At 37.0% G+C, this 15,534-nt stretch overlaps 1 pseudogene; it reads right to left on the bottom strand.

The window, feature by feature from the left end:
• Positions 1 to 416: 416 nt before the first annotated feature.
• Positions 417 to 7,520, bottom strand: LOC116422585 (annotated as a pseudogene).
• Positions 7,521 to 15,534: the final 8,014 nt, after the last annotated feature.

Consider the following 15,534-nt stretch of genomic DNA (forward strand, 5'->3'; position numbering starts at 1 on the left):
CCCTGAGACACCTACCACATGTTAAATTGAGCTGCTCCACCACACTTTTTTCTATTCCTTTTTTTTGCAATTATTGCTGAATTATTTTAAATGTATATAACACTAAGATACCTTTTTCAGAAGATCTATAAAATGTGGAAAAAATAGAAATGAAATAATTAAATTGAGAGTATCATTAAGAAAACATAATAAAATATGCTTAAATAGGAAGAAAACGAAAATAAGTCATTCTGTTTGAATTCCTCCAAAACAATTTTGGAAAATGCCCTTACCTAATAACTTTATCCCCAGACTATAGAAGAGACTCCATGGAGAAAAGAATTTCCATATACCAATTTTCTTTTCAAAGACATACTTAAACAGAAGAATACTTTCTTAATCTGAATTTCTTTATGTTTGAGAAACATTATGAATAGTAATCTATTACAATCAAATATTGTTTTTAAGCACTACATTTTAAACTCACAAGTTGAACATAAGTACACACATATCCAGGATTTTGAAAAAAATTCACTTTCTAGTAGATGTCCAGCAGATAGTTGATATGAACAATTACTCTTCATAATTATTTATTTGGCTTGCATTAGACATCTTTGGTTAAAGATTCTGGGATCTGAACATCTAATAAATTTCTCAAAACTTCTGTTCTTTCCATTTCTGTTTGAAATGGCTGGAAAAGCTCTACAAGAATTGCACCCAACCTATACATATCTAATTTACAACATACTCAGATGCTTGTAGCTATTATGGTGAAACATACAGATTAATATACAGATTAATACTCACTACTGAATTGTGTCAGTATTTTTCCTTCTCTTTCATTTTTGTTGGTCCAGTCTGTGTCTTTCTGAATGATTTCTGTGCAAGCTATGTCAAAATCTTCCTATTCTTTTATGATGATCAGGGCTTCATGAAAGATATTCCTGGACTTGAGATCTCTGTGTATCACTCCCATGTTACATATACAATATATATTTTCTAATAGCTCTTGAAAAAATTTTTGTTGAAATACTGAAATGTGCATCTACAGATTCCAACTGGAGAGATGGCAACTTGACAATAGAAGGTTTCTTGTCTTATTACTAGCCTGAAGGAACATGTTCTATCCAAGCTTTGTGATAACCTACACTGTTAGGATCTTGCAGAACTGCCAATACATTAGCCTTATCTCCCGAAATACCTTCATACAATATTTTCTTTTTAGTGGCTTTCTTAATTGACATTTTAAAAATTGCATAAAATTGACTTTTTAATTTGCTCTTCACATTGTATACTTTCCCCACTGTCCTTTCCTAGGACAGCAATTTCCTCAAACTTATAAATAACCAGAAGTTTGTGCATCAAAGACCACCTCTTTTGCTCTGCCTTTATGGACATGAAAGTATTCTTCATGCTGAGCCTCAAGAATTCTCTGCTTGGCTATTCTCATTAACTCAGTAATAGCTTTGTTGTGATGCAGCCTCAAAAAATTAAATTCTTCACTGCAGGATGGGGAAGACAACAGCTCTATTGGGGTAAAAATATGTCAAAGAAATGTGGACACTTGTCTTGAATGATCAGAGTCTGGTTCATGTATATGGCTCGTGTTCTAAGACACAGATAATAGTTATTTTGTGACTGCAGAGAGAAAAGTGGAATGTGGTAGAGGTCTTCTCACAGCCTTAAGTTCAGCAAGAACCACAGATTCTTTAGAAGAAATGTCCAACCCCTTCCTGGAAGAAGTCTATGACAGGCATGTCCGGTGCCTTTTGCTGCATATTCTTGGAGTCCTTGGGAGCAATGTGTCAACACAAAAAGGTCCATCCAAGGGCTACATAGGGTTCATAAAAAGCAGAATTTATTCACACTGGTATGTGCTATTGAGGGAAGCCATGAAATCCTTTCTGGCTGTGGACATGTCTAAGAGAGTTTAAATGTAGTCATCCTTAAAGATGTGAGGATTGATGAGATGACCTTCCCCATGTTTCTAGTCCTAATTGTGAGGCAGGATCAGTGCCAGCGAATTGGCCTCCAATACCTCAGAGCCTTTCCCTCCCAGATTTATCTATTTATTTAGGGTTCTTTGGACTAAGTAAAACAGGAGACACTTTGCCTCAATTGATACCTACAATTAATCACTCTATAGGTGCAGCATCAGTCAAACTGAGACCTGTTGAAGACTTAAGCTTAAAAAAGCCAAGGGTCTCCCATTGCATCCAGGGTCATCTCAAGTCAACCGAATCTATACCTTGCTATTGGATACAGATGGATCTGAAGGGGAAAGTGATGCAAGTGACCTTGTGCTGACCTCCTTCACTTAACTACAATTTACTTGCAAGTCATGGCATCAAGTGCCTGATATCATAATCCTCTTTCAGAATGGACAAACCACTAAAACAACAGATCCAAGCAGCTGCAGGGAGTGCTGCAGATCCTGCAGAAGAAGAGGATGCAAATGTGTGGAAATAACTGACACACATCCTGAAGTCAAGTTGGTGGAGAAGGAAAGTAAGCTGCCCCTTCTCTAGATGAAGCTGCTTTACAATACACCCAGTTAAAGGAGACACATTGTTGTGACAACCCCTGCCAATGAGGGCATGGAGTCTTCCATGACATAACAACCCACTTGTCTGTCTGTCTGTCTCTTTTAATAAAGCTTTTATTTTCAAAATATGTGCATGGATAATTTTTCAACATTAACTCTTGCAAAACATTGTATTCCAATTTCCCCCCTTCTCCTTATCCCCTTCCCTAGATGGCAAGTAATCCCATATATGTTAAACATGGTAATATATTTGTGTGTGTGTATATCTATATATGTTATATACATATATATTAAATATATATAATTTAATGTATTCATACATATTTCTACAATTATCTTGCTGCACAAAAAATCAGATCAAACAAGAAAAAATTGAGAAAGAAATAAAATGCAAGCAAACAATAACAGAAAGAATGAAAATGCTATGTTGTGAAGCACATCAATTCCAACAGTCCTGTCTTTGGGTGATGATGGCTTTCTCCATCCCAAGATCATTGGAACTGGCCTCAATCATCTCATTGTTGAAAAGATCCATGTCCATCAGAACTGATAATCATACAATCTCTTGCTACCATGTACAATGATCTTCTGGTTCTGTTCACTTCATCTATCATCAGTTCATGTAAGTCTATCCAAGCCTCTCTGAAATCATCCTCCTGATCATTTCTTATACAACAACAATATTCCATAGCATTCATATGCCTATAATTTATTCAGCCACTCTCCAATTGATAGGCATCCACTCATTTTCAATTTCTTGCCACTATAAAAAGGGCTGCCACAAACATTTTTGCACATGTACGTATGTTTACTTCCTGTAAGATCTCTTTGGGATGCAGGCCCACTGCTGGATCAAAGGGTATGCACATTAGGCATAGTTCCAAATTGCTCTCTAGAATGGCTGGATCAGTTCACAATTCCATCAACAATATATTATTGTCCCAGGTTTTCCACATCCACTTTTATGCAATCTGAGAAGTGTCTACTGGTACTTCAGAACTGTCTTAATTGCATTACTCTTTTCAATACCAATTTAGAGCACATTTTTATATCACTCGAAATGTTTTCAATTTCTTCATCTGAAAAATTGTCTGTTTATATTTTTACCATTTATCAATTGGAAAATAGATTGAATTCTTCTAAATTTGAGTCACTTCTTCATATATTTTAAAATGGAAAAAGGTGTTCCCAGTTATTACATTCCTACAATTCTTGTCTGCATTAGTTTTGTTTGTATAAAAAAATTAACTTGTATAATCAAATTATCTATTTTATGATCAATAATGATCTCTAGTTCTTCTTTGGTCACAAATTCTTTCCTCCTCCACAGAACTGAGAGGTAAACTATCCTATGTTCTTCTAATTTGTTTATAATATAATTCTTTATGTCTATATCATGAACCCATATCAACCTTATTTGGGTACATGTTGTTAAATGTGGGTCAATGCCTAATTTCTTCCATACTAGTTTCCAATTTTCCCAGCAGTTTTTGTCAAATACTGAGTTTTTATGCCAAAAGCTGGGGTTTTGGGGTTTGTCAAACACTAGATTACTATAATTGACTATTTTCTTCTGTGAACCTATTCTTTTCAATCAACTGCTCTATTTCTTAGCCAATACCAATTGGTTTTGATGACTGCTGTTTTATATTATAGTTTTATGCCTGGTACAGCTAAGGCTCTATCATATGCATAGTTTTCATTAATTCCCTTGTAAATTTTGATGTTTTGTTCTTCCAGATGAACTTTGTTCTTATTTTTTTCTAGATCTGTAAAATATTTTCTTGGGACTGTGATTGGTATGGCACTGAATAAGTAGATTAATTTAGGCAGTATTGAAATTTAATTATATTTGCTGCGCCGAACCATGAGCAGTTGACATTTTTCCAGTTGATTAGATCTGACTTTGTATGGAAAGTATTTTGTAATTATGTTGATATAGTTCTTGATATTGCCTTAGCAGATAGACTCTCAAATATTTTGTAATATTAACAGTTATTTTAAATGGAATTTCTCTTTGTATCTTTTGCTGTTGGACTTTGTTGGTAATATATAAAAATCCTGATTATTTAGGTTGATTTATATTGTATCCTGAAAATTTGCTAAAATTGTGAATTGTTTCTAATAGTTTTTAGCTGATTCTCTAGGGTTCTCTAAATATACCACCATATCATTTGCAAAGAGCAATAATTTAGTTTCTTCATTACCTATTCTAATTCCTTTTGTGAAGACCAAGTTAGCACCCAGGATACCATAGAATCAGTCAGAGTCAGGATAAGCAAAAGTCCTTGGTCTTTATTCTTGGATTTTAGGGATAGAAGTGAATTGGATGTAAGCAGGTTCTCCACAACCTCCTTTTTCATCTTCTACTGCCAAAGTGACCCTGGCTTGTCTTACTCCACTGCTTAATCCTTCCCATAATTCTCTGTATACACCAAAAAATTGAACCATCACAGAATAGTGGGAAGGACCAGTTTCCAAGCATATGCTAATAAAGTATTGTCCAATTGGTAATTAGCCTTAAGTGCTCAGTTGTCCGACCATGGTGCATCAACTGAGATTTCAGTCCTTTATATTTCCTGCATTCTTTTGTTTTAGAACACAGGCAGCCATGCCTTTCCTGACTTCTCAGGGAGAAGAGAACCCCCAAAAGGAGATGATCACATTTCCTGCCCCCCCGACTTCTCAGGAAGGAGGTGAAAACACTAAAAAGGAGAGGATCACGCCCTCCTTGACATCTCAGGAAGGGAGATGAAAAGCACCAAAGAGAAATGGGGATTGCTAGTGGGTTTCTGGGCTGAAGGGTCTTATTAGAAACAGGTATGCACAAACCCATCAGCATGGGAGGTATTACACAAGCATATAGCAATAATACACAGGCTATTAGTTATGACTCTCTCCACAGCAAGTGCAGGCTCAATGTGGTATAACAAACATGAATTGTACATGCAAGTAGTGATATAACAAACAATATAAATCAACATAGTGTTGTAAAAGATTTCCAGAAGTCCTAGAAGGAGGGTATGTAAACAAAAGTCACACATACGCCTTCTTCAGCAGCAAAGAGATAGTCCAAAACCAATCTATTGTCCATTGCTTTACATATCAGGGAACCCACTGATCCCCACGAGTTTTTGAAGTCCTGAAACAATCTTTTTATGTATTAGGGAATCCAATGATTCTTGCAGATTTGGAAGTCATGCAACAGTCTTATCATGTCTCAGAGAATTCAGTGATTCCTGAGGGTTTTCAAGTCCAACAACAGCCATATTATGTCTCAGAGAATCCAATGATTCCTGGGAGTTTTGAAGTCCTACAACAATCTTTTCATGTCTCAGGGATTCCAATGATTCCTGAGGGTTTTGAAGTCCAACAATTTTCGATGTCCATGAGTCAAATGCCATAACTTCCATCCTCTTTAGTGGTGGACACAGACAGTAATGGAAGCACCCAATGTTTCTTGGGTATTCTCCTTTGTTTCAAGGGTCTGCTCCATCTCTCTCTGATGGACAAAAAGAATACAGCTCGAAGGCACCCATCTGATTCCTTTCCCACTTGTAGAGATACAAGCAAACCCTCTCCCCCAAGCAGTTAGCCTTTCTGGTCCCTTCCATTCACCACTTTCTGGGTCTTTCCACATCACCTGGCGATTATCTAAAGATAGTGAAGCTGCTTGCACTGGACACTGCCCTTCCAGTGGGTTATAAAACCTGTCTGCCGGAGCCAGTGCATCTTTGTCAAAAATCAAGAAGTTAATAGTATAAAGAGCTAGATTTAGAAGTTCTCTGGGGTTACCTGTGGCTCCCCCTTTTTTTGTTTTTGGAGGAGCATCTTGATGTCTCTGTTCCTCCTCTCTATGATTGCCTGTCTTTGAGGATTAAAGGGTATGCCAGTAGTGTGTAAAATCTTATACTGTGCACAAAAGTGTACAAAATGTTTAGAAATATATGCAGGTCCATTATCTGTTTTTATTGCTTGTGGCACACCCATAATTGCAAATGCTTGTATAAGGAATTCAGTGACCACTTGGGCTGTCTCTTTTGCTACTGGTATTGAAAAAGTAAACCCTGAAAAGATGTCTACCACAACATGGATAAAAGACAGATGACCAAAAGATTTATAATGGGTCACATCCATTTGCCAAATTTCATTGGGTCTCAAACCATGAGGGTTCTTCCCTGGAGGCCATGTAGGAGCCTGGAAAGGAAAGCAAGCCATACAGGCTTTTACTATGCTCTTAGCTTCCTCTCTTGTTATTCCAAATTGTAAATGTAAAGCTTGAGCAGCCTGATGATATTTAAAATGAGAGTCTTGGGCTTCTTGTCATAAAGGAGTATTGGCCAACATAGTTAGGCTATCTGCCTTTGAATTACCATCAAAAATAGGACCTGGAAATTCACTATGAGAGTGGACATTCAAGATATAAATCTTACCTGGTTATTTTCTCATTTGCTCTTGAAATTTCTTAAAGAAATACAGGCTACAAATTTTATTTGGGCTGTGGCAATTCTTTGTACACACCTACTGAACAGGCTGAATCAGATATTCTCTTTATATCTCCTGGATAATAAGTAAGAGCTAGAATGATGGCATACAATTCATTCTGCTGAGTGGACTGAAAAGGAGTTCTGAGTCTCTTTTTAGTTAAGTCACAAGAGTATATAGCACAAATATTATGTTTGGATGCATTTGTAAAGATAGTTGGTTCTTTAAGAGGAACTTCAGAAACCTTCTCTTCAAGAATCCATTGCCAATTATGTAATAGCTGGGCTGTCTTTAATGGAGACCCGTGTATAAAAAAACCTCCCCTCTCACTCCTCCATCCCTGAAGGTGGAGTTGATGGGGGCATGCCAATAATCTGCTCATTAGTTGGGGTTGAAACTGTCTTGTGAGAATGAGAATCACCATGCCCTTGAACCTGACAATTCCTCGTGCCCTCGTAATATTGCCATTAATATGTTCTTTGTCTTCATCTTTTTCCTCACTCTTCCTCATCTGGCTGTTCTTAAAACTTTTCTTTTTTTCTATAATTTGAAGGATTCTTTAAGGCCAATGTATATATAGAATGTTTCCTTGGAAATTCAATGAGGACCTTTATCATTGTAGTATTCACATAGTTGATCTATTAGTTTCCAATTATCTGGCCCTGTTTCTTCTTCATTTAAAAACCAAGGGGATGTGCATTCCAATGTACCCAAGAGTCTAGTGATCTGCTCCCAAGTTACAATTAAGCCTTGTCCATGGATCAACTTAAGTATGCTTTTTATAGTGCCCCATCAGGTTGGGGGTAGGGGTAGGGTTGGAGATGGGGGAGAATCTTTTCCTAATATGTGCCCCATTTCATCTAGAAAAGGTTACTAGTTTAGCCATTAACAAAATAAGTTCCCTGTTTGTCTATTAAAATATTCACCCTATTTCCTGGTCACCGGGGACTTCTTCAATGAAATTAGGGTCCTTGGTCCACACATTGGGCACCAAATGTGAAAGAATGAGTTAGGACCCTGGATACCTTAGAATCAGCCGGAGTCAGGATAAGCAAAAGTCCTTGGTCTTTAGGGGTAAAAGTGAATTGGATGGAGGCAGGATCGCCACAACCTCCTTTTTCCACTTCTACTGCCAAAGTGATCCTGCCTTGTCTTACTTGACCCCCCCAATCCTTTTCACAATTCCCTGTATACACCAAAAGATTGAATCAGCACAGAATAATGGGAAGGGACATTTTCCAAGCATTTGCTAATAGAGTATTGTCCAATTGTCCAATTGATTATTAGCCTTAAGTGCTCGATTGTCTGACCTCAGTGCATCAACTCAGATTTTTAGCTTTTTATATTTTAGTCTCTTTTTCTTCTCTTATTGCCAAAGCTAACATTTCTAATACAATATTGAATAGTAATGGAGATGCTGTGCAGACTTGTTTCAGTTCTGATCTTGCTGGGAATGGTTCTAGTTTGTCCCCATTACATATGATGCTACTGAAGATTTTGCTACTGATATTCAAAGTATCTATTTAAAATAGATATTCAAAGTATCTATTTAAAATAGATATTTAAAGTATCTATTTAAAATAGATACTACTGATCATTTAAAGAAATCTCCATTTATTCCTATACTCTCTAATGTTTTTAATGGGAATGGGTGTTGGATTTTATAAAAATATATTTTTCCTGCATCTATTGAGATAAGCATATGATTTTGTTACTTTGGTTATTGATACAGTTAATTTGCTAACAGTTTTTCTATTCATAATAGATTCTGCTTCAGCCTTATACCTTTACTTTGTATGTATCTCCCTGCTTTAAATGTGTTTCCTGTAAACAACATTTTGTATGGTTCTGGCTTTTGATCCAGTCTGCTATCTGCCTCCACTTTATGGGAGAGTTCATCCCATTCACATTTACAGTTAAAATTACTAATTCTGTATTTCTTGCCATCCTTATATCCCCAGTTTATGCTTTTCTTTTTCTTGCCCCCCTTAGCCTCTTCCTTAGTATTAAACGTATGGGTCCCATTAGTGTCACACAGCTCTCCCTTTTTAGGATCCCTCCCTGCTCCCTTTGAATCCCTTCCCCTTTTTTGTAGCCTTCCCTTATTACTCTTTTTCCTTTTCCCTTTTCCTCTCCCATTTTTTAATGAGGTGAGCGAAGATTCTCTGTAAAATAAATATGTCAATTATTTCCTCTTTGAGCCAACTCTAATGAGAGTAAGCTTCGTACAATGTTCCTCCCCCCTCTAAGTTCCCTCAGATATGATAGGCTTCCTTTGCCTCATCATCACATGTAGTTTTGCTCTTTTTATCTCCCTTTTTCCCTTTTTCCGACACCATCCCCTTTCCATATCTACTTCCCTTTTTTCATGTTATATCAATAAAATCAAATGATACATGTGGTTTTTATGTATATCCACAACAGAAATACAGTTCTCAAGAGTTCCTTTTACCTTTTTCTATTTCTTTTGAGTCCTATGGTTGGAGATCAAATTTTTTGTTTAAATCTGTTTTTTTTTTTTTCCTTAGAAAAGAATGGAATTCCTCTGTTTCATTAAATGTCCATCTTCTTCCATGGGAAAAAATGTTCAGCTTAGCTGGGTAGTTTATTCTTGACTGCAATGCAAGTTCTTTTGCCTTTCAGAATATCAGACCCCAGGCCCTTCAATCCTTTAATGTTGAGGCAACCAGATCTTGAGTGACCCTTATTGTGGCACCTCGATATTCGAATTGTTTTTTTCCTGGCTGCTTGTAATATTTTTTCTTTAGTCTGAAAATTCTGAAATTTGGCCACAATATTTTTTGGAGTTTTTATTTTAGGGTCTTTTTCAGAAGATGTTTGATGAATTCTTTCAATGCCTATTTTACATTCCAGTTCTATTACTTCTGGGCAGTTCTCTTTGATGATTTCCTGTAAAATAGTATCTAGGCTCTTTTTTTAATCAAGATTTTCAGGTAGTCCAATGATCCTCAGGTTATCTCTCCTAGATCTATTTTCCAGGTTTGTTGTTTTTCCAAGTAAATATTTGACATTTTTTTCCCCAATCTTTCATTTTTTGGTTTTGGTTTTTTGGTTTTTGTATTCTTGATGTCTCAATGAATCAGTCATTTCTATTTGTTCAGTTCTGATTTTTAGTGCGTTATTTTCTTCAATAGCTTTTTTTACTTCTTTTTGTATATGTCCAATTGAGTTTTTAAATGAGTTGTTTTGCTTTATAGAATTTTTTTCCATTTCACTAATTTTTTTTAATGAGTTATTTTCTTTCTCCAATTCACAAATTCTGTTTCCTTGCACTTCTTGAGAGTTTTTTACCTTTTCCAACTCACATTTCAGGAAGTTGTTGCTCTCTTGCATAGCTTCTCTTTCCTTCACCATTTTTCTTCTAGTTCTCTTTTAAGGTTTTTAATAGTCTCTTCTATCAGAGCCTTTTGTGTTGGGGACCAACAATTGTCTGGAGACTGTTATTTGTCTCCTTGGGGTTGAAAAGTGGCTCTCTTTTTGTATAGAAGCAATCATTGTCTTTTTAATTTTTTCATTTTTTTAAAACCTGTAGGGTCTGCCTTCAAGGCCAGCAGGTTACCAACTTCCTCTGAAGAGCAGTGATAGGTGTATGAATGGGTTGCTGTCCTGCCAACTGGCTACAAAGAGCAGTGAGGTATGGGAGTACTCTGAGAAAGAGTACCTCAACTGGAAGTAACTCAGGCCTGCAGGGCTGAGTTGGGAAAATGCCCTGCAAAGAACCTTGCTGTGCAGGTTAACAACTGCCCTGGGGCTAGACACTGAGCAGTGAAAGTTTCACTATCCCAAGCCAAATCCTGTCCTGGGGCTGGGGAATTAGTGGCTGAGCAGTGAAGAGCCCTGCAGGGATCAGAAGTGTCTCTGCCCAGGGAAGCACAGTTATGCTGGGGAAGTTCTATTGCCCCAGATCAAGCCCCACATTGTGCAGATTAGCAGCTGCCCCAGGCTATGCCCCACTGCTGTGCAGATTTGTAACTGCCCCTGCAAAAGCCCTGTATTGCAGGATGTGGCTGCAGGGCTGTGTTAGGGTCTGCCTGAATCACTTCCGGTTTTAAGTGGTTACAGCCAGATCTTGTTAAGTTCTGGCATTTTTTAGAGAGTACCCTCTGTTTTAGGCTTTAATTTCTCTGCTGGTTTACTGCTTTGTAATCAAGGCAGAGGAGTTAGCCTATAGCAAAGTCATCTGTATTATATCTCTAGCCACAGAGACCACCCCCTTGGTCTGTTCAGGAGGCTAGTCTCTCCCTACCTGCACTGGTCTTTTCCTGGCCCCTCAGGACAAACCTTTCCTGGCAATCTTCCAGATTATCTTTGCCTAGTGAGCTGTTGTGCTTTTAATTTTCATGGGTTTTACCAGTCAAGGGCTATTTTTGAGGCTCAATTTAATAGTTGGTTCTGAGGGGATGAGAGGAGCTTAGAAAGTTGGGGGTGCCTTCTCCACCATCTTGGCTCTGCTCCCACCATCAAATCTATCTTTGCAAAGATCTCATTTCCTTTCCCCATTTTGCTTCTCTCTCTAAATATCCTTTTTGAATTCTTCTAAGAGAGCCTTGTGAATGGAGGCCTATTGATATCACCCTTTGGAGCTTCATCTGGATTTGCCTTTTTTGCATTTAGTATCCTTAGGGTGCAAGGTCTGTTCTTCTCTTTCTCCACAAAAGCTGTCTAAGGTCAGAGATCTTTTTGCTTTTTTGTTAATTTTTTTAAAAGCTGAGGTCTACTCTTAAGGCAAAGGGGCAATAGCTATTTACCCTGAAGACTGATTTCTGGTACTAGGTAGGTGTCACATCTGCATCCCATGTTCTGAGGTTCAGGGGCTCACAATTTGCCTTTTGTATTTGCTTTGTCTGTCTTATAGCTACTCTCTTTATCCCCTAGGACAAAGTAGCCTAAGAGACTTGAATTACATTTTTCTATAGGCAAACACCAAAATGTCCTGGCTCCCCACCCCAGCACCTTGACCCAGGCTCCCTGCATTGTAATCTGTGCTCAGCAGCCTCTTCCCCTGACCGATTGAAACACCTTTTATGAAGTTCTTCTGAATTATCTTCTGGAAATTTGTTGTATGACAAATGTTTGTGGATTCTGTTACTTCAGAAGTAATTCAGAATTTTATTCTGCTTTGATTTGAGGGAAGCTCAGAGGAGGTCAGATAGCAATGTGTCTATTCTCTGCCATCTTGGTTCTGCCTGCCTTTGTTTCTTCTTTTATCGACTCCTGCTCTTCCATTATCCAAATAAAAAAATCATGGAGTCTCCTGAATCCATGAGTCTTTTTCATTGTCTTCCCTCTTGGTGCACAATCCTACCCCCCACCCCCCCATACATATGGTGGAATAAATCTATGCCTCCACATTTCTCTTTTTTTTTTTTTTTCTTTAATAGCCTTTTATTTACAGGATATATACATGGGTAATTTTACAGCATTAACAATTGCCAAACCTCTTGTTCCAATTTTTCACCTCTTACCACCCCCCCCCCTCCCCTAGATGGCAGGATGACCAGTAGATGTTAAATATATTAAAATAGAACTTAGATACACAATAAATATACATGACCAAAACATTATTTTGCTGTACAAAAAGAATCAGGCTCTGAATTATTGTACAATTAGCTTGTGAAGGAAATCAAAAATGCATGTGTGCATAAATATAGGGATTGGGAATTTAATATAATGGTTTTTAGTCATCTCCCAGAGTTCTTTTTCTGGGCATAGCTAGTTCAGTTCATTACTGCTCCATTAGAAATGATTTGGTTGATCTCGTTGCTGAGGATGGCCTGATCCATCAGAACTGGTCATCATCAAGTATTGCTGTTGAAGTATATAATGATCTCCTGGTCCTGCTCATTTCACACAGCATCAGTTCGTGTAAGTCTCTCCAGGCCTTTCTGAAATCATCCTGTTGGTCATTTCTTACAGAACAGTAATATTCCATAATTTTCATATACCACAATTTATTCAGCCATTCTCCAACTGATGGACATCCATTCAGTTTCCAGTTTCTAGCCACTACAAAAAGGGCTGCCACAAACATTCGTGCACATACAGGTCCCTTTCCCTTCTTTATAATCTCTTTGGGATATAATCCGTAGTAACACTGCTGGATCAAAGGGTATGCACAGTTTGATAACTTTTTGAGCATAGTTCCAAACTACTCTCCAAAATGGTTGGATTCGTTCACAACTCCACCAACAATGAATCAATGTCCCAGTTTTCCCGCATCCCTTCCAACAATCATCATTATTTTTCCTGTCATCTTAGCCAATCTGACAGGTGTGTATGTATCTTAGAGTTGTCTTAATTTGCATTTCTCTGATTAATAATGACTTGGAGCATCTTTTCATATGACTAGAAATAGTTTCAATTTCTTCATCTGAGAATTGTCTGTTCATATCCTTTGACCATTTTTCAATTGGAGAATGGCTTGATTTTTATAAATTAGAGTTAATTCTCTATATATTTTTGGAAATGAGGCCTTTATCAGAACCTTTGACTGTAAAAATATTTTCCCAGTTTATTGCTTCCTTCTAATCTTGTCTGCATTAGTTTTGTTTTGTACAAAAACTTTTCAGTTTGGTATAATCGAAATTTTCTAGTTTTGTGATCAGTAATGATCTCTAGTTCTGCTTTGGTCATAAAGACCTTCCCTTCCACAGGTCTGAGAGGTAAACTATCCTATGTTCCTCTAATTTATTAATAATTTCATTCTTTATGCCTAGGTCATGAACCCATTTTGACCTTATCTTGGTGTACAGCGTTAAGTATGGATCAATGCCTAGTTTCTGCCATATTAGTTTCCAATTTTCCCAGCAATTTTTATCAAACAGTAAGTTCTTATCCCAAAAGCTGGAATCTTTGGGTTTGTCAAAGACTAGGTTGCTATATTTGTTGACTGTTTTGTCCTGAACCTAATCTATTCCACTGATCAACTAATCTATTCCTTAGCCAATACCAAATAGTTTTGGTAACTGCTGCTCTATAATATAATTTTAGATCTGGTACAGCTAAGCCACCATCATTTGATTTTTTTTTTCATTAATTCCCTTGAAATTCTTGACCTTTTGTTTTTCCATATGAACTTTGTTGTTATTTTTTCTAGGTCATTAAAATAGTTTTTTGGGAGTCTGATTGGTATAGCGCTAAATAAATAGATTAGTTTAGGTAATATTGTCATCTTTATTATATTTGCTCGCCCCATCCAAGAGCATTTAATATTTTTCCATTTGGTTAGATCAGACTTAATTTGTGTGAAAAGTGGTCCGTAATTTTGCTCATATAGTTTCTGATTTTCCCTTGGCAGATAGATTCCTAAATATTTTATATTATCAGTAGTTACTTTAAATGGAATTTCTCTTTGTAACTCTGACTGTTGGATTTTGTTAGTGATATATAAGAATGCTGATGACTTATGTGGGTTTATTTTATAACCAGCAACTTTGCTAAAGTTGTGGATTATTTCTTTTTTTTTTTTTTTTTTTATTTAATAGCCTTTTATTTACAGGATATATACATGGGTAACTTTACAGCATTAACAATTGCCAAACCTCTTGTTCCAATTTTTCACTCTTACCCCCCACCCTCCCTAAATGGCAGGATGACAGTAGATGTTAAATATATTAAAATATAACTTAGATACACAATAAGTATACATGACCAAAACATTATTTTGCTGTATAAAAAGAATCAGACTCTGAATTATTGTACAATTAGCTTGTGAAGGAAATCAAAGATGCAGGTGTGCATAAATATAGGGACTGGGAATTCAATGTAATGGTTTTTAGTCATCTCCCAGAGTTCTTTTTCTGGGTATAGCTAGCTCAGTTCATTACTGCTCCATTAGAAATGATTTGGTTGATCTCGTTGCTGAGGATGGCCTGATCCATCAGGACTGGTCATCATCTAGTATTGTTGTTGAAGTATATAATGATCTCCTGGTCCTGCTCATTTCACTCAGCATCAGTTCGTTAAGTCTCTCCAGGCCTTTCTGGAAATCATCCTGTTGGTCATTTCTTACAGAACAGTAATATTCCATAATTTTCATATACCACAATTTATTCAGCCATTCTCCAACTGATGGACATCCATTCAGTTTCCAGTTTCTAGCCACTACAAAAGGGCTGCCACAAACATTCGTGCACATACAGGTCCCTTTCCTTCTTTATAATCTCTTTGGGATATAATCCCAGTAGTAACACTGCTGGATCAAAGGGTATGCACAGTTTGATAACTTTTTGAGCATAGTTCCAAACTACTCTCCAAAATGGTTGGATTCGTTCACAACTCCACCAACAATGAATCAATGTCCCAGTTTTCCCACATCCCTCCAACAATTATCATTATTTTTCCTGTCATCTTAGCCAATCTGACAGGTGTGTGAGTAGGTATCTTAGAGTTGTCTTAATTTGCATTTCTCTGATTAATAATGACTTGGAGCATCTTTTCATATGACTAGAAATAGTTTCAATTCTTCATCTGAGAATTGTCTGTTCATATGCTTTGACCATTTT

This window comes from Sarcophilus harrisii, chromosome 3 (assembly GCF_902635505.1).
Source record: "Sarcophilus harrisii chromosome 3, mSarHar1.11, whole genome shotgun sequence".
Classification (NCBI taxonomy): Eukaryota; Metazoa; Chordata; class Mammalia; order Dasyuromorphia; family Dasyuridae; genus Sarcophilus; species Sarcophilus harrisii.